Source organism: Antennarius striatus, chromosome 3 (assembly GCF_040054535.1).
Source record: "Antennarius striatus isolate MH-2024 chromosome 3, ASM4005453v1, whole genome shotgun sequence".
Lineage (NCBI taxonomy): Eukaryota > Metazoa > Chordata > Actinopteri > Lophiiformes > Antennariidae > Antennarius > Antennarius striatus.
Window position 1 is genome coordinate 8,405,559 of NC_090778.1, and position 17,388 is coordinate 8,422,946.

General features: G+C 43.9%; 1 protein-coding gene across 2 annotated transcripts in view; it reads left to right on the forward strand.

The window, feature by feature from the left end:
* The first annotated feature begins 15,259 nt into the window (after positions 1-15,259).
* adamtsl2 (ADAMTS-like 2) overlaps positions 15,260-17,388 on the forward strand; it is a 38,283-nt gene continuing 36,154 nt past the window's right edge. The window contains exon 1 of one of the 2 annotated variants that reach the window (XM_068311292.1): positions 15,260-15,338. The gene's annotated coding sequence lies outside the window, so the exon portion shown is untranslated. The remainder of the gene's footprint in view (positions 15,339-17,388) is intronic. The other variant, XM_068311291.1, reaches the window with a different exon arrangement.

The window sequence follows — 17,388 nt, forward strand, 5'->3', positions numbered from 1 at the left end:
ACAGGAAAAGGTAGAGAGTTGGTTGACATGATGCAGAGGAGGAAGGTAGACATACTGTGTGTCCAGGAGACCAGGTGGAAAGGTAGCAAGGCTAGAAGTTTAGGAGCAGGGTTCAAGTTGTTCTATCATGGTGTAGATGGGAAGAGAAATGGAGTAGGAGTTATCTTGAAGGAGGAGTTTGTTAGGAATGTCCTGGAGGTAAAAAGAGTGTCAGATAGAGTGATGAGTCTGAAGCTAGAAATAGAAGGTGTGATGTTCAATGTTGTTAGCGGGTATGCTCCACAGGTAGGATGTGAGCTGGAGGAGAAGGAGAAATTCTGGTCGGACCTTGATGAAGTGATGCAGAGCATGCCTAGAAGTGAGAGAGTTGTCATTGGAGCAGACTTCAATGGACATGTTGGTGCAGGAAACAGAGGTGATGAGGAGGTGATGGGCAGGTTTGGTATCCAGGAGAGGAACGCAGAAGGACAGATGGTAGTTGACTTTGCAAAAAGGATGGAAATGGCTGTAGTGAATACTTTCTTCCAGAAGAGGCAGGAACATAGAGTGACCTATAAGAGTGGCGGTAGGAGCACACAGGTAGACTACATCTTGTGTAGACGGTGTAACCTGAAAGAGATCAGTGACTGCAAAGTAGTGGTAGGTGAGAGTGTAGCCAAACAGCAAAGGATGGTGGTGTGTAGGATGACTCTGGTGGTGAGGAAGATGAAGAGGGCAAAGGCAGAGCAGAAGACAAAATGGTGGAAGCTGAAAAAGGAAGAGTGTTGCATGACTTTTAGGAAGGAGTTAAGACAGGCTCTGGGTGGTCAGGAGGTGCTTCCAGATGACTGGACAACTACAGCTAATGTGATCAGGGAGACAGGTAGGAGAGTACTTGGTGTGTCATCTGGAAGGAAAGTAGATAAGGAGACTTGGTGGTGGAATGAGGAGGCACAGGAGTGTATACAGAGAAAGAGGTTAGCCAAGAGGAAGTGGGACACTGAGAGGACTGAGGAGAGTAGACAGGAGTACAGGGAGATGCAGCGTAAGGTGAAGGTAGAGGTAGCAAAGGCCAAACAAGAAGCTTATGATGACTTGAATGCTAGGTTGGACAGTAAGGAGGGAGAGACTGATCTATACCGGTTGGCAAGACAGAGAGATAGAGATGGGAAGGACGTGCAGCCGGTTAGGGTGATTAAGGATAGGGATGGAAGTCTATTGACAGGTGCCAGTAGTGTGATGGGAAGATGGAAAGAGTACTTTGAAGAGTTGATGAACGTGGAAAATGAGAGGGAACAAAGACTAGAAGAGGTGACTGTTGTGGACCAGGATGTAGCAAAGATTAGTCAGGATGAAGTGAGGAGGGCATTGAAGAGGATGAAGAGTGGAAAGGCAGTCGGTCCTGATGATATACCTGTAGAGGTATGGAAGTGTCTAGGAGAGGTGGCGGTAGAGTTTCTGACTGGGTTGTTCAACAGGATCTTAGATAGTGAGAAGATGCCTGAGGAATGGAGGAGAAGTGTGCTGGTGCCCATTTTTAAGAACAAGGGAGATGTGCAGAGTTGTGGCAACTACAGAGGAATAAAGCTGATGAGCCATACAATGAAGTTATGGGAGAGAGTAGTGGAAGCTAGACTAAGGGCAGAAGTGAACATTTGTGAGCAGCAGTATGGTTTCATGCCAAAAAAGAGTACTAAAGATGCAGTATTTGCTTTGAGGATGTTGATAGAGAAGTACAGAGAAGGCCAGAGGGAGCTGCATTGTGTTTTTGTAGATCTGGAGAAAGCTTATGACAGGGTGCCCAGAGAGGAACTGTGGTATTGTATGAGGAAGTCTGGAGTGGCAGAGAAGTATGTTAGAACGGTGCAGGACATGTAAGAAGACTGTAAGACAGTGGTGAGGTGTGCTGTAGGTGTGACAGAGGAGTTCAAGGTGGAGGTGGGACTGCATCAGGGATCAGCTCTGAGCCCCTTCTTGTTTGCCATGGTGATGGACAGGCTGACAGACGAGGTTAGACAGGAATCTCCATGGACTATGATGTTTGCAGATGACATTGTGATCTGTAGTGAGAGCAGGGAACAGGTGGAGGAGAAGCTAGAGAAGTGGAGGTTTGTCCTGGAAAGGAGAGGAATGAAGGTTAGCCGCAGTAAGACAGAGTACATGTGTGTGAATGAGAGGGACCCAAGTGGAAGAGTGAGGTTAGAGGGAGAAGAGATCAAGAAGGTGGAGGATTTTAAGTACTTAGGCTCAACAGTCCAGAGCAATGGAGAGTGTGGAAAAGAGGTGAAGAAGCGTGTCCAGGCAGGATGGAACGGGTGGAGGAAAGTGTCAGGTGTGATGTGTGATAGAAGAGTTTCAGCTAAAATGAAGGGAAAGGTGTACAAAACTGTGGTGAGACCAGCGATGTTGTTTGGTCTAGAGACAGTGTCACTGAAGAAAAGACAGGAGACAGAGCTAGAGGTAGCAGAGATGAAGATGCTGAGGTTCTCCCTGGGAGTGACCAGGAAGGATAGGATCAGGAATGAGTATATCAGAGGGACAGCACATGTTAGAGGTTTTGGAGATAAAGTCAGAGAGGCCAGACTGAGATGGTTTGGACATGTCCAGAGGAGAGATAGTGAATATATTGGTAGAAGGATGCTGAGTTTTGAACTGCCAGGCAGGAGGCCTAGAGGAAGACCAAAGAGGAGGTTTATGGATGTAATGAGGGAAGACATGAAGGTAGTTGGTGTGAGAGAAGAGGATTCAAAGGACAGGGCTAGATGGAGGAAATTGATTCACTGTGGCGACCCCTGAAGGGAAAAGCCGAAAGGAAAAGAAGAATGTCAGAGCTCAAAGATCTGCTTCAAACATCAGATTAGAAAATTATCCTTCTTTTCAAACTGTCATAACTGTGTTATGTCAGGCTGTTTATTTTAATGGCAAACATAGTACAGTGGTTAAGTCAACTGACTTGAATGCAGGAGGTCGTGGGTTTGAATCCTGGTCAGGGCAAGCACTATCCAGTCAACTTACTTGAATACAGGAGGGTGTGGTTTCGTATGCATGAGGATGTGGTTTCGAACCTCAGTCATGGTGAACACTATCCAGTGAGTTTGCATAGGCAAGATCCTCAATGCTACACATCAGATATGAGCTAACACAATAATGACAGAGTTATACGAGCCGAGTCAGCAAGGTCCGCGTCAGTTCCTAGGGAACCAGGGCAATCTGATGAGAAATGGGTTACTGGATCAAGACATGCTTTGAAAGAACCCAGAACGTGGACGGCAGTGGCTCAGTGGTAGAACACACAGTAGAGTGGGTTGTCAAAGATCGGCGGTTCAATTCTGGCTACCGCCCAAAAAAACACCTGGAGGTGAGCTGACAGTGGGAGGTGTCAGGTCACCTCTGGAACACTGCCGAGGCACCCTTGAGCAAGGCGCATTCCCCCTTACAAGTCGCTAATTTGGGGCGCACCACTAAGGAACTGCCCACCACTCTACCTCCTTTGCATGCGTACAGGCCCCCTTGTGTGTGTGTTTGTGTTCAGGGCCTGTACACACATATATTTGTATGATATAATCTAACTAGAGTGTGCCACTAATTTTCCTGCAGGGATTAAAATCAGTATAAAAAAATAAAAAGGCAACCAAAGAAATAGCTGTTAGCCCAGTGTTCCTACATCCGTAACCAAAAACTGCCATTAAAACTACAGATTGATGAAATAATACGGCAAGGGGTAGCCAGGACGACAGGTCAGCGTGGTAGTGAAATCAACATCACCCCCAAATCCGAGACTGGGTACCAAGCCCCAATAGATATAAACAACTCAATGCAAGAGATGCTGACCTGGGAGGAGAAGAAAAGAGCGTGACCCAGCTGGAAACCTGGAGCCTCCAACAAATACCGAAGCTGAGTTGTCAAGTACCTTCAGAATATCTGATAGAAGATATTAATGCTGCAAGAACCATCCCCACAGGGAGACCAACAAGCTGATTCACCATACAGCAACAATAATCCTCGAGATTCTGGGAAATAAGATCAATACAGGGCATAACAAGCAATACCCTCCATGGAAGAGATGGTTAGAGGCCAAGATAAAGGTGATGTGGATTGACGTCAGCCAGCTAGCTGAACTGCAGAAAGGGAACATGGTGAATAAAAGGGTACCCAGGAAATACAACTAGCTCTCTATACCTGAAGCACTCGAAACTGCCAAGCAGAGACTAACAGCTCTGGCTACTCGACTGAAAAGATACACCAAGGAGAGGCCAGGACAATAAACAAGAGCTTCTCGACTCAACCAGCAAAGGCGTACCCTCAGTGGCAGGGAAATAACAGCAGCTGGTCAGACCCACCAAGAGCTGATGTGGAGAAATACTGGAAGGGCATATGGGAAAGAGAATTATCACACATCGATGCCCAGTGGCTAGTGGACCTGAGGACTGACCACAGCAGCCTTTCTGAACAAGAACAAGTAACCATCTCAATGGCAGACATCCAAGAAAGAGCGTCAAAGATGAAGAGTTGGTATGTACCGGGCCCCGATATAATCCATGCATACTGGCTAAAGAAGCTGACAGCACTCCATGATTGCCTAGCAGCAGAGATGAATCAGCTGCTAAGGGTTGGGACTCACCCAGAATGACTGACTGAAGGCAGGACAGTCCTGATCATAAAAGACCCACAGAAGGGATCCACCTCATCCAACTACTGGCCAATAACCTGTCTCTGTACAACAAGGAAGCTCCTGTCAGACATGTCGTGTCATGGCGGCTAAGATGAGTAAGCACATGGTTTAATTTTTGAGTGGAGAACAGAAAGGAGTTGGCAGTAACCAGGGGAGCCAAGCACCAGCTACGTGTGGACAGAGTAGTCCACAGAGACTGACTGTACACCGCCTGGATTGACAAGCAGCAAGCCTACGATTCAATGCCACACATGTGGACACTGGAATGTCTGGAGCTGTATAAGATCAACAAGACACTAAGAGCCTCCATCAAGAACTCAATGGGAAAGTGGAAAACAACCTTAGAGGCCAACTCCAAGCCAACTGCCCAAGTTAACATCAAGTGTGGCATATACCAAGGAGATGCACTATCACCACTGCTGATCTGCATAGGCCTGAACCCCTTCAGTCAGATCATCACAAAGAGTGGTTATGGATACCAATTCTGAAGCAGGGCAACAATCAGCCACCTCCTCTACATGGATGACATCAAGCTGTATGCCAGGAAGGAGCGAGAAATCGACTCACTGATCCACACCATTGCTATAGATCCACTGATCTATAGCGACAACAAACATTTGTACGGATTGGACAAATGTGGCCGGATGGTATCGAGAAGAGGCAAGATGATCAGATCTGAAGGGGCTGACCTACCAGGGGGAAGGATAGGACACATCAAGGACAGCTACAAATACCTTGGAATCCCACAGGCTAATGGCAATCATGAGGAGGCCTGAAGGAAGTCAACCATAGCCAAATACCTCCAGAGTAAGGCAAGTGTGAGAAGTCAGCTGAATAGTAGGAAAAAGGTCCGAGCCATCAACATGTATGCACTGCCAGTCATCAGATACCATGCTGGGATCGTAGACTGTCCAAAGGAGTAGATAGCCACAGATATCAAAACTAGAAAGCTCCTCACCATGCATGGAGGGTTTCACCACAAGTCCAGCACCCTGAGGCTGTACACTAAGCGGAAAGAGGGAGGCCAAGGACTAGTGAGCATCAGGGCTAGTGTCCAGGATGAAACATCGAAAATCCAACAGTACATCAGGAAGATGGCCCCAAAAGATGAACTGCTCAGTGAATGCCTCAGACAGCAGAAACCTGACAAGAGAGAGGAGGTGGAGGAGAAAACATGGAGGAACAAGCCACTATACGGTATGTACCACCGTCAGATAGAGGAAGTGGCTGATATCATGAAGACCTACCAATGGCTGGACAAAGCTGGACTGGCAGATAGCACAGAGGCACTGAGGCACATGGCAGCACAAGAACTGGCCCTAAGTACAATATGTACCACAGTAGATCTGACCCAAGGTGCAGGCTATGTAAAGAAGGCACAGAGACAGTCCAGCATGTGTAGCAGGGTGTAAGATGCTAGCCGGGTCAGCATACATAGAGAGGCACAACCAAGTAGTTGTGATAGTGTACAGGAACATCTGTACCCAGTATGGACTAGAAGTACCCAAATCCCAATGGGACATACCACCAAAGGTGGTTAAGAACAACAAGGCTGAGATCCTGTGGGACTTCAGCTTACAGACTGACAAACAGCTCCTGGCTAACCAACTTGACCAAGTGGTGGTGGACAGAAGAGAGCAGTGGTGATAGATGTGGCAATTCCAGCTAACACTAATATTGTGAAGAAGGAACACAAAAAGATTGAGAAGTATCAAGGGTTGAAAGTAGAGCTGGAAAATATGTGGCTAACGTGGTCCCCGGGGTAGTAGGAGCACTTGGGGCAGTGACCCCCAAACTGGAAGAGTGGCTCCAGCAGATTCCTGGAACAGCATACACAGTACAACACACACAGTACACTGTGTGTGTGTGTGTGTGCGTGTGTGTGTGTGTGTGTTTGTGTGTAAAAAATAAAAAATCAAACAGGGAAATTACCTTTTTTTCCATCTCCAAATGCTTGCACACGTATACAGTACACACATACACACACACACACACACACACACACACACACACACACACACACACACACACACACACAAACACACACACACACACACACCTGCATTATATCGCTGTGAAAACTTGCGGCACAAACCGAACCACTACCTCAATCAGGCCATGCCCACATGTAGCCGCATAAGTGCGTTGATCAACACGTTTATAAGCATAACAACACCGACCTTCATCACAGAGTTCTCCCACCAGCTGGAAGCACATCCCAGTCTGACCCGGAACCACGGTTAGCGAGGAACGTGAATAAATGAATGAATGAATATATAAACTTTATGACTCATAAAGAAAGAAACAGATGAAATGTAGCCGCAAGAGGACAATGTAGCCGCAAGAGGACACAAGCCAGTGTCTTATTGTGCCGGTCCCAAGCCCGGATAAATACAGAGGGTTGCGTCAGGAAGGGCATCCGGCGTAAAACTTTTGCCAAATCAAAGATGCGAATCAAACCTATGACTTCCATACCGGATTGGTCGAGGCCCGGGTTAACAACGACCGCCATCGGCGCTGTTGACCCACAGGGCGCCGGTGGAAATTGGATTACTGTTGGTCGAAGAAGGAGAGGAGGAAAGTGCGTTCGCACGAAGAAAGAGAAGAGGAACACCAAGAGTATAGGACTGAGAGTAGGGACGTTGAATGTTGGAACTATGACACGAAAAGGTAGAGAGTTGGTTGACATGATGCAGAGGAGGAAGGTAGACATACTGTGTGTCCAGGAAACCAGGTGGAAAGGTAGCAAGGCTAGAAGTTTAGGAGCAGGGTTCAAGTTGTTCTATCATGGTGTAGATGGGAAGAGAAATGGAGTAGGAGTTATCTTGAAGGAGGAGTTTGTTAGGAATGTCCTGGAGGTAAAAAGAGTGTCGGATAGAGTGATGAGTCTGAAGCTAGAAATAGAAGGTGTGATGTTCAATGTTGTTAGCGGGTATGCTCCACAGGTAGGATGTGAGCTGGAGGAGAAGGAGAAATTCTGGTCGGACCTTGATGAAGTGATGCAGAGCATGCCTAGAAGTGAGAGAGTTGTCATTGGAGTAGACTTCAATGGACATGTTGGTGCAGGAAACAGAGGTGATGAGGAGGTGATGGGCAGGTTTGGTGCCCAGGAGAGGAACGCAGAAGGACAGATGGTAGTTGACTTTGCAAAAAGGATGGAAATGGCTGTAGTGAATACTTTCTTCCAGAAGAGGCAGGAACACAGAGTGACCTTTAAGAGTGGCGGTAGGAGCACACAGGTAGACTACATCTTGTGTAGACGGTGTAACCTGAAAGAGATCAGTGACTGCAAAGTAGTGGTAGGTGAGAGTGTAGCCAAACAGCATAGGATGGTGGTGTGTAGGATGACTCTGGTGGTGAGGAAGATGAAGAGGGCAAAGGCAGAGCAGAAGACAAAATGGTGGAAGCTGAAAAAGGAAGAGTGTTGCATGACTTTTAGGAAGGAGTTAAGACAGGCTCTGGGTGGTCAGGAGGTGCTTCCAGATGACTGGACAACTACAGCTAATGTGATCAGGGAGACAGGTAGGAGAGTACTTGGTGTGTCATCTGGAAGGAAAGTAGATAAGGAGACTTGGTGGTGGAATGAGGAGGCACAGGAGTGTATACAGAGAAAGAGGTTAGCCAAGAGGAAGTGGGACACTGAGAGGACTGAGGAGAGTAGACAGGAGTACAGGGAGATGCAGCGTAAGGTGAAGGTAGAGGTAGCAAAGGCCAAACAAGAAGCTTATGATGACTTGTATGCTAGGTTGGACAGTAAGGAGGGAGAGACTGATCTATACCGGTTGGCAAGACAGAGAGATAGAGATGGGAAGGACGTGCAGCCGGTTAGGGTGATTAAGGATAGGGATGGAAGTCTATTGACAGGTGCCAGTAGTGTGATGGGAAGATGGAAAGAGTACTTTGAAGAGTTGATGAACGTGGAAAATGAGAGGGAACAAAGACTAGAAGAGGTGACTGTTGTGGACCAGGATGTAGCAAAGATTAGTCAGGATGAAGTGAGGAGGGCATTGAAGAGGATGAAGAGTGGAAAGGCAGTCGGTCCTGATGATATACCTGTAGAGGTATGGAAGTGTCTAGGAGAGGTGGCGGTAGAGTTTCTGACTGGGTTATTCAACAGGATCTTAGATAGTGAGAAGATGCCTGAGGAATGGAGGAGAAGTGTGCTGGTGCCCATTTTTAAGAACAAGGGAGATGTGCAGAGTTGTGGCAACTACAGAGGAATAAAGCTGATGAGCCATACAATGAAGTTATGGGAGAGAGTAGTGGAAGCTAGACTAAGGGCAGAAGTGAACATTTGTGAGCAGCAGTATGGTTTCATGCCAAAAAAGAGTACTACAGATGCAGTATTTGCTTTGAGGATGTTGATAGAGAAGTACAGAGAAGGCCAGAGGGAGCTGCATTGTGTTTTTGTAGATCTGGAGAAAGCTTATGACAGGGTGCCCAGAGAGGAACTGTGGTATTGTATGAGGAAGTCTGGAGTGGCAGAGAAGTATGTTAGAATGGTGCAGGACATGTATGAAGACTGTAAGACAGTGGTGAGGTGTGCTGTAGGTGTGACAGAGGAGTTCAAGGTGGAGGTGGGACTGCATCAGGGATCAGCTCTGAGCCCCTTCTTGTTTGCCATGGTGATGGACAGGCTGACAGACGAGGTTAGACAGGAATCTCCATGGACTATGATGTTTGCAGATGACATTGTGATCTGTAGTGAGAGCAGGGAACAGGTGGAGGAGAAGCTAGAGAAGTGGAGGTTTGTCCTGGAAAGGAGAGGAATGAAGGTTAGCCGCAGTAAGACAGAGTACATGTGTGTGAATGAGAGGGACCCAAGTGGAATAGTGAGGTTACAGGGAGAAGAGATCAAGAAGGTGGAGGATTTTAAGTACTTAGGCTCAACAGTCCAGAGCAATGGAGAGTGTGGAAAAGAGGTGAAGAAGCGTGTCCAGGCAGGATGGAACGGGTGGAGGAAAGTGTCAGGTGTGATGTGTGATAGAAGAGTTTCAGCTAAAATGAAGGGAAAGGTGTACAAAACTGTGGTGAGACCAGCGATGTTGTTTGGTCTAGAGACAGTGTCACTGAAGAAAAGACAGGAGACAGAGCTAGAGGTAGCAGAGATGAAGATGCTGAGGTTCTCTCTGGGAGTGACCAGGAAGGATAGGATCATGAATGAGTACATCAGAGGGACAGCACATGTTAGAGGTTTTAGAGATAAAGTCAGAGAGGCCAGACTGAGATGGTTTGGACATGTCCAGAGGAGAGATAGTGAATATATTGGTAGAAGGATGCTGAGTTTTGAACTGCCAGGCAGGAGGTCTAGAGGAAGACCAAAGAGGAGGTTTATGGATGTAATGAGGGAAGACATGAAGGTAGTTGGTGTGAGAGAAGAGGATTCAAAGGACAGGGCTAGATGGAGGAAATTGATTCGCTGTGGCGACCCCTGAAGGGAAAAACCGAAAGGAAAAGAAGAAGAAAGAAAGAAACAGATGAAAAAATAATCCAGCTGTCAAGCATGTTTATCAACGTGTCTTCGACGTGGAGCTGTTACACATCAGCAAATAGCCGGTTTTAACTCCGTCCATTCTGTGTCCATGTGGACATGGGTCAGACACATTAACGTCACAGCGGTTTTTGTCACAGGGAGACGCTGCCTGGATAGAAAAAGTTTCGGTTACAGCGTCCACATGACAATGTAGAACCGGCGGTTTCAAAAAAACTTTGGACAGCGTTTTCGTCCCAGATTTTTGTGTTGTCATGTGAAAACTGCAACGTGATTCCTTCTGGCAGATGCGCTGTGATTGGTTGGGCACTTGATTGACAGTTAGTGGGTGGAGTTAAAAGCATGACACCGTGAGGTTTTCAAGTGAGCTTATTCAAATATGTAGGTAGGGAGATATCTCTCTCTACGTGTATATATGGTATAAACACACACACACACACACACACACACACACACACACACACACACACACACACGCACACACACACACACACACACACACACACACACACACACACACACATGTATAAGCATATACATATGCATCCCCAAGTTCCAGATACAAGCTGTTATTAAACTCAATACTTTTTGATAATTTTAGAGAGTATTGTGTCAAGTTTGACATAAGGAGGAGACACCATATGTGTCATAAACAACTTTAAATACTATGTGGGGCAATACTGTCATTGTATTTTGAGATTAAAAGTGGACAGTTTGATGTGATGTTGTCGGTGTCCTGGTGTTTATATTAGAAACTTATTTCTGATGTTTGCTGCCCTTCTGGGAAAGACAAGAAAACTGATGTCACTACCTTTTTAAAATGTTTTTAAAATGAATTTTCTCATTGATGTACTTTCAGTAAGAATCTTGTTTTTCTTCACAGACTTTAAAAACGGCATTTTTGTTTCTTTTTCTTCTTATTTCTGTGGTTGTGTTTATGATGCCTTTAATTCCTCTTTTGTCTGCATAAGCCAACCCTAATGACTGCAAATAGGCATGCACAGAAACACACTCAATAGATTGTTGTAAAATACACACTTTCTTTCTTGTTTCTTTCTTTTATTTGTCATGAGGAGAGTAGTGGATTTTAATTTGTGGCCGTAAGGGTTAGGGTTAGGGTCTAGCAGTCTCCATGAACCTTTTCAATCTGTTTAGAAGTCTGGTGAGCGAGCATAACATTGACTAATGTAGCCTACAGACACACCAGCAAATTTAGAAGAAGAGAAATGAATAGACAAGGATAGGAGGCAATGAAGGTCAGAATGATAAAGTCTAAAAAAAATTAAGGATTTCTGACTGGAATTGTTCACAGGGTGTTTGCCAAGCACAATGGTCAATATGTATTATCTCAAAAGAAATCTCAGGACTTGGATTAATAAAAAACAACCCAAGCCTTTCCAAATCATCAAGAACAAAAATCTTAAGGATTATTCACTTAAGCACTATGTATTCACATAATTCTATGAGAATTCAATCAATAGTAGAGATTAATATAGGAAACAAGTGTAAAGCTGCAGAGACAGCTGTAGAAACAGAGTGAACTTAAAGGAGTGTGGCAAAAAAAGAAAGAAACAAATGGGGGGAGGGGGGAGAAATAACAAAAAAAAGAAAAAAACATAAGAGAGGAGAACAGATATCTGAATAAAGCCAGAGGGAGGGAGACAGACAGATGAAGAAATGAAGAGGACGATATCATGGGCAGACATGGTGGTCTGAAGACGTCTGCTCATCCTCCTCTCATCATTCACTCTTCTCTCATTCTTCTGTCTACAGTGCTCTCCTCCCATCTGTTTCTGGCTTCCTCTGTCTTTCTCGGTGTGGTTTGAACAAAGAGAAATCCCAGTTCATTGTCACATAAAGGAGTATTTCACTTGAAATGATGCAATTTTTACCATAACATTCAACACACTGGTAGAGTGAATGTAGAAATGTCTTCTTTGAGATGCATTTTGAGTGTTTCCAAACTGACCTAGCATTTTCTGGTGTATAAAAATCTGTTTCTTAACTCTAAAAAACTCTTTATCAAGTTGTAGGCTTTAAGATTCTACTCTACTGATCCAGAAAATGGTTATCATATTTGACGGAGTTTTGACTAATATACAAATAATTTTCCAAATTTTTGTATTTTTTCCTGAAAACACAATCAGACTCCTGCATTTGCTTTTGGTTCAGAAAAGAAGATTTTCAGGCAAATATTTCATGTTTCAGCCTTTCCAGGGTTAATTCATTTAAATCTAAAATTTTGTCAACGGATTATTCCTCTAATTTTTTAGTGGATTTAATAGTTATAGTATACAAAAATGTGGCCTGAACATCATTTATTTATTCATTAAGAACCTCATTAGCATTACCTTGAAGCAAAAGATAGTCGTCTGATTATTCCACAGGTGTTCGTTGGAATGATCAGAATAAAAGGCCACTCCAGTATTTAGAGTTTAATTACACATTGCAATGCCACAGATGTTGCATGTTTTCATGCTGGCATGCTGACTGTTGGAATGTCCACCAGAGCTGTTTCATGTTAACTGAATAGTCTTTTCTCTAACATAAGCTGTTTCGACATTGTTTTGAGTGGTTTGGCTGTACATCCAATTAGCTGCACAACCACAGGTCACATGTATCTATGCCAGTCTGGAAACACACATGCGACTTCTGGACGGACAAGATTACATTTGTATTGTATTTACTCATGACACTTGAGGTCAATACTGCAGTTCCAAATAAATGTCGCTCTCTGTATACATTGAAGGGAGTAACCCTTTTGTCTGAGTAGACAAGGTCTGTGATATTTAACGTCAACCCAAGAAAAACTGGAACAAAGACAAGGCTCTTGCATGAGCATTTGTACCAAGTACACCAGTGGCTTGGGGCGGCAGTGGCTCAGTGGTAGAGCGGGCGGTAGAGCGGGTCATCCAATGTTCTGAGATTGGCAGATTGATTCACGCTCCCACCCAAAAAAACATTTGGAGTGTGAGCTGACAGCGGGAGGTGTAAGATCACTTCTGTAACACTGACGAGGCGCCCTTGAGCAAGGCGCCGTCCCCCTTACAAGTTGCTCATTTGGGCACACCACAAAGGAACTCTACCTCCCCCTGCATGCGTTGACACTCCACCTCCCTGTGTGCGTTTGTGTGTTCAGGGCCTGTACACACATATACAGTATATACAGTATATTCATGATTCAATTCAATTCAACTAGAGTGTGCCACTAATTTCCCTTCGGGGATTAAAATCATTATATAAAAGAAATTAAAAAAACATTGCCAACATGTTGTAGATAGATAGATAGATAGATAGATAGATAGATAGATAGATAGATAGATAGATAGATAGATAGATAGATAGATAGACAGACAGACAGACAGACAGACAGACAGACAGACAGATAGATAGATAGATAGATAGATAGATAGATAGATAGATAGATAGATAGATAGATAGATAGATAGATAGATAGATAGATACATACATACATACATACATACATACATACATACATACATACATACATACTTTATTAATCCCGGAGGAAATTGTATTATTTGAGTGCTTGTCCACTAGAGAGCGCTTCAAAGATACTAGCAGAATCGACAAATTCCGAACTTTTAAGCGAGAAAAAACTAAAGACAAAACTGTATTCGTGGAAACATAAAGAATACTGTATATGGTTTTCTTTTTGTTTTTTGCTTTCAAACAAAAATCATAACAAAATGTGTCATTTGTGACAAAAATATCTGTTTTGGTCGTTGTTTTCTCTTGTCTGTGTCTCTTATTGCAACTGTGTGGGTTTGTCTATGCTCTACTTGCCTTGCTTACCTTGTTTTTTTGTGAGCCATTTTGCTTACACTACAGCTGTAGTACCCAATCAGTGTAGCTGGTTGTTATATGGATGTCATGACATTATTTCTAATGTGACAAACACACAGGCGAGGTGCATCAAAAAAAGAAAAAAAACATCCACACCTACCCCCAAGATAACTGTGATTTTCCTCTATGTTATAACCAAACTCTACAACAAATGTAGCAGTATTAAAAGAAAAATATTACTAAAAACCTTGGGTGCAATTGCAACACTTTTAAGAAAGATGGGTTTGGTTTGTTCCGTCTCTCAGTGATGATACAAGGTAGTGAGCATTCTCTCTGACCAATCAATGGTTGACAGTGCTTCCATGCTCGCATTTGGTATTGCTTAAGCTCTATTGAACTAGGTGATACCAAACATTCTCCAGGTAGCAGGTTCCAAGATTAGAGCCCCATTCTGTATGGGGTTTGCATGCTCTCCCTGTATTTGCGTGGGTTCTCTCCAGGTTATGCCCACCTCCAAAAAAACAGGCCCTTCAGGTGGATTGGCAAGTATGAAGTTGCCCGTATGTGTGATTGTGTGCGTGAGTGTTTGTCTTGCTCGGAGTGCCACCTGCCCCGTGCTCCCGGTCATCTGGAATAGGCTCCAGCACACCCCGACCAGCCACAGCAATCAAAATGCAGGTATAGAAAATGGATGAGTGGATGGAGCAGGTTCCAAGTTTGTGAAGTAACTGCAAGGTAAATGGAGTAGAGGCGAGGTAAGCTGATACAATTTTATGTAAAAGGCCATTAGTTGCAGCCAGAGATAAGCTTTCTGGTAAACAACATATTGACATTAAAGATTGAGGTAGGCAGTAGGATGATGTAGTCTTTTTACGTATAATATGAACATGTAAAACAAATTATTTCAATCTATTTGACTTTAGGTGATAAACTTTAAACTCAGCCTTATTTAGAGAAAAATAGTCAGAGAAAATGAAAGCAGAGCAGTCTGCCAGGCTTTTTAAAAAAAAAAAAACTCCTATGATCCTCCCACCTTCTCCTTTTGCTGCCACTTTGCTGCTCCTGCTGACTGGGGAGAAGGAGGAGGAGGAGGAGGAAGAGAGATGCCGGGAGCGTACACCTTACCTCCCTCCTTTCCTCTCTTTTTTCCTCCCCTGTCTGTCTCTCTTCTTCACTCCACAGCGACAGCAGCACTCACCAAACACACTACAACACACCACCACTGTTGTTGGCACGCTAACACACACACACATACACACACACACACACACACACACACACACACACACACACACCTACACACACGCACACACACACACACACTTGCATACTGAGCAGCATCCTCATCCTCATCACAACCCGAGCCGCCCTTGGACTGCTGCAAGCGAGGTGAGTTGGTAAATATTTAAAACATTCTGTGTGTGAGTGTGTGTGTATGTGTATGTGTATGAGTGTGTGAGTGTGTTGTGTGCTTTATTTTGTGTTTTGTGTTTGCATTTGTGTGTATAGTTTTTTGTGTGTCTGTGCAGCTGTGTTCACTATTTGCATGTGCAAGTGTAGACTCTCTCTCCCCTTCTCCTTCTTCTCTTTCCCTCTCTCTTCTCTTGCTCTCTTGCGCTCTGTCTGAGTGTGTGTGTGTGTGTGTGTGTGTGTGTGTGTGTGTGTGTGTGTGTGTGTGTGTGCGTGCGCGTGCATGTGTGTGTTTGTGTGTGGGTCCGGAAACCTGTCAGCTTTGAGAAATCTCTATATGTGTGTCTATGTTTGCTAACTTGTAGAGGCAAACAGTTGTGCCAATGCTACTTGTCAAACAGTGAGTTGTGGTTGTTGTGGCTCTAAACCCTATGTGCGTGTGTGTGTGTCTGTGCGTAGATTGCTCCCTTCAGGTCACACACACTTTTAAAGCTTATTTGTACTATATGTACTGGCATTGATATAACACTCACGGCATCAAACACTTGCACCTGAGTAGGCAGATCTACTGAATAGAAAGAACTAGATGATCTTTTTATAGTGTAGAATCCCTCATTGATTGATTGATTGGTTCATTCATTCATCCATCCATCCATCCATCCATCCACCCATCCATCCATCCATCCATCCATCCATCCATCCATCCATCCATCCATCCATCCATCCATCTATCCATTCATTCATTCAGTTTTGATACCGGCTTTTGTCCACTGTCATGGGTCACAGTAGTGTAGAATCATGTAATATTTAATCATCCATTTTTTGCTTGTTAAATCTTACTGTTTCACTTTAACTTAAAGTTTTAATTTGAATTTGAATAATCTACTAGTTCTAATTCTACTATTGGTCTAACAGTGTGTGAAAACTTTGTGGAAAAAACAAAAAACAGGGAACCTTACTAGAAGAACCAGGGGCAGAACTGCTTGTCACTGTAAAAATTGAAAATGTGTTCAATACAGGCAGCCATTCCAAACTGATAAATGGGAAGAAATGCTTTCTCAATGTAAAGCCTGGCTTTAAAGTTTTTGTCTGCAGAATATAGTTGTGATCAGTGATGTGCAGTGAGGTTCATGGCTGGTGAGGCACTGATCTCATCATAATTACTGTAGATTTACAAACATATGAACCTACAGTGTAGCTTATTCACCATTTAATTATCAACTGTGAGTGGGTTATTTTTAAAGTCTCAGAGCAGAATTATTAGAATTATTTACACGTACAAACTGAAACACACAAATAAGCACATTTGATTAAAAAATATGTTATGTTGTTTCCTACATGTTTGTTTATATGTTACGTTTATTTATAAATGAAGTCCATGCGCCGCTCCTTCTGAACAAAAGCAGCGAAAAGAAATTATATAGTAAGGCAAGGCGAGTGGAAAATAAATGATGGCTGTAAGTGAGCTGTCACTTCTTCTACGGCCAAGGAAGAAGACTCCTAGACCGAATTCTTTGGATCACCAGCGCCCCCTACCAATGTGGCACGACAGCAGTGCCTTGTCCCAGCGGTTTCAGGACCGCTCAACTCAACAAAGACATCACACACATGCAGATGTTGACAAAAAAACACTGTAGATTATACACATTACCTAAATTATGGAAATTTAGTTCATAGAGCAAATGTGTTTGAACATTTTAATTAGTGCTGTCAGGTGATTAAAAAAATTAAACTAATTAATTATAGGATTTGTAATTAATTAATCTAATTAATCCTATTTTAATCTCATACCTGCTAAAGGCCCCCAAATAACATTACAAAATTGTAGTGCATGACTAATCAATAGAATACGGCACGGTGGCGTAGTGGTTAGCACTGCTGCCTCACTGCTGCCTCACAGCACGAAGGTCAGGGGTTTAAACCCCATCATTTCCAACGTGGCCTTTCTGTGAAGAGTTTGCATGTTCACTCTGTGTCTGAATGGGGGTTCTCTGGTTTCCCCCCATTATCAGGAAAAAACATGCATCTA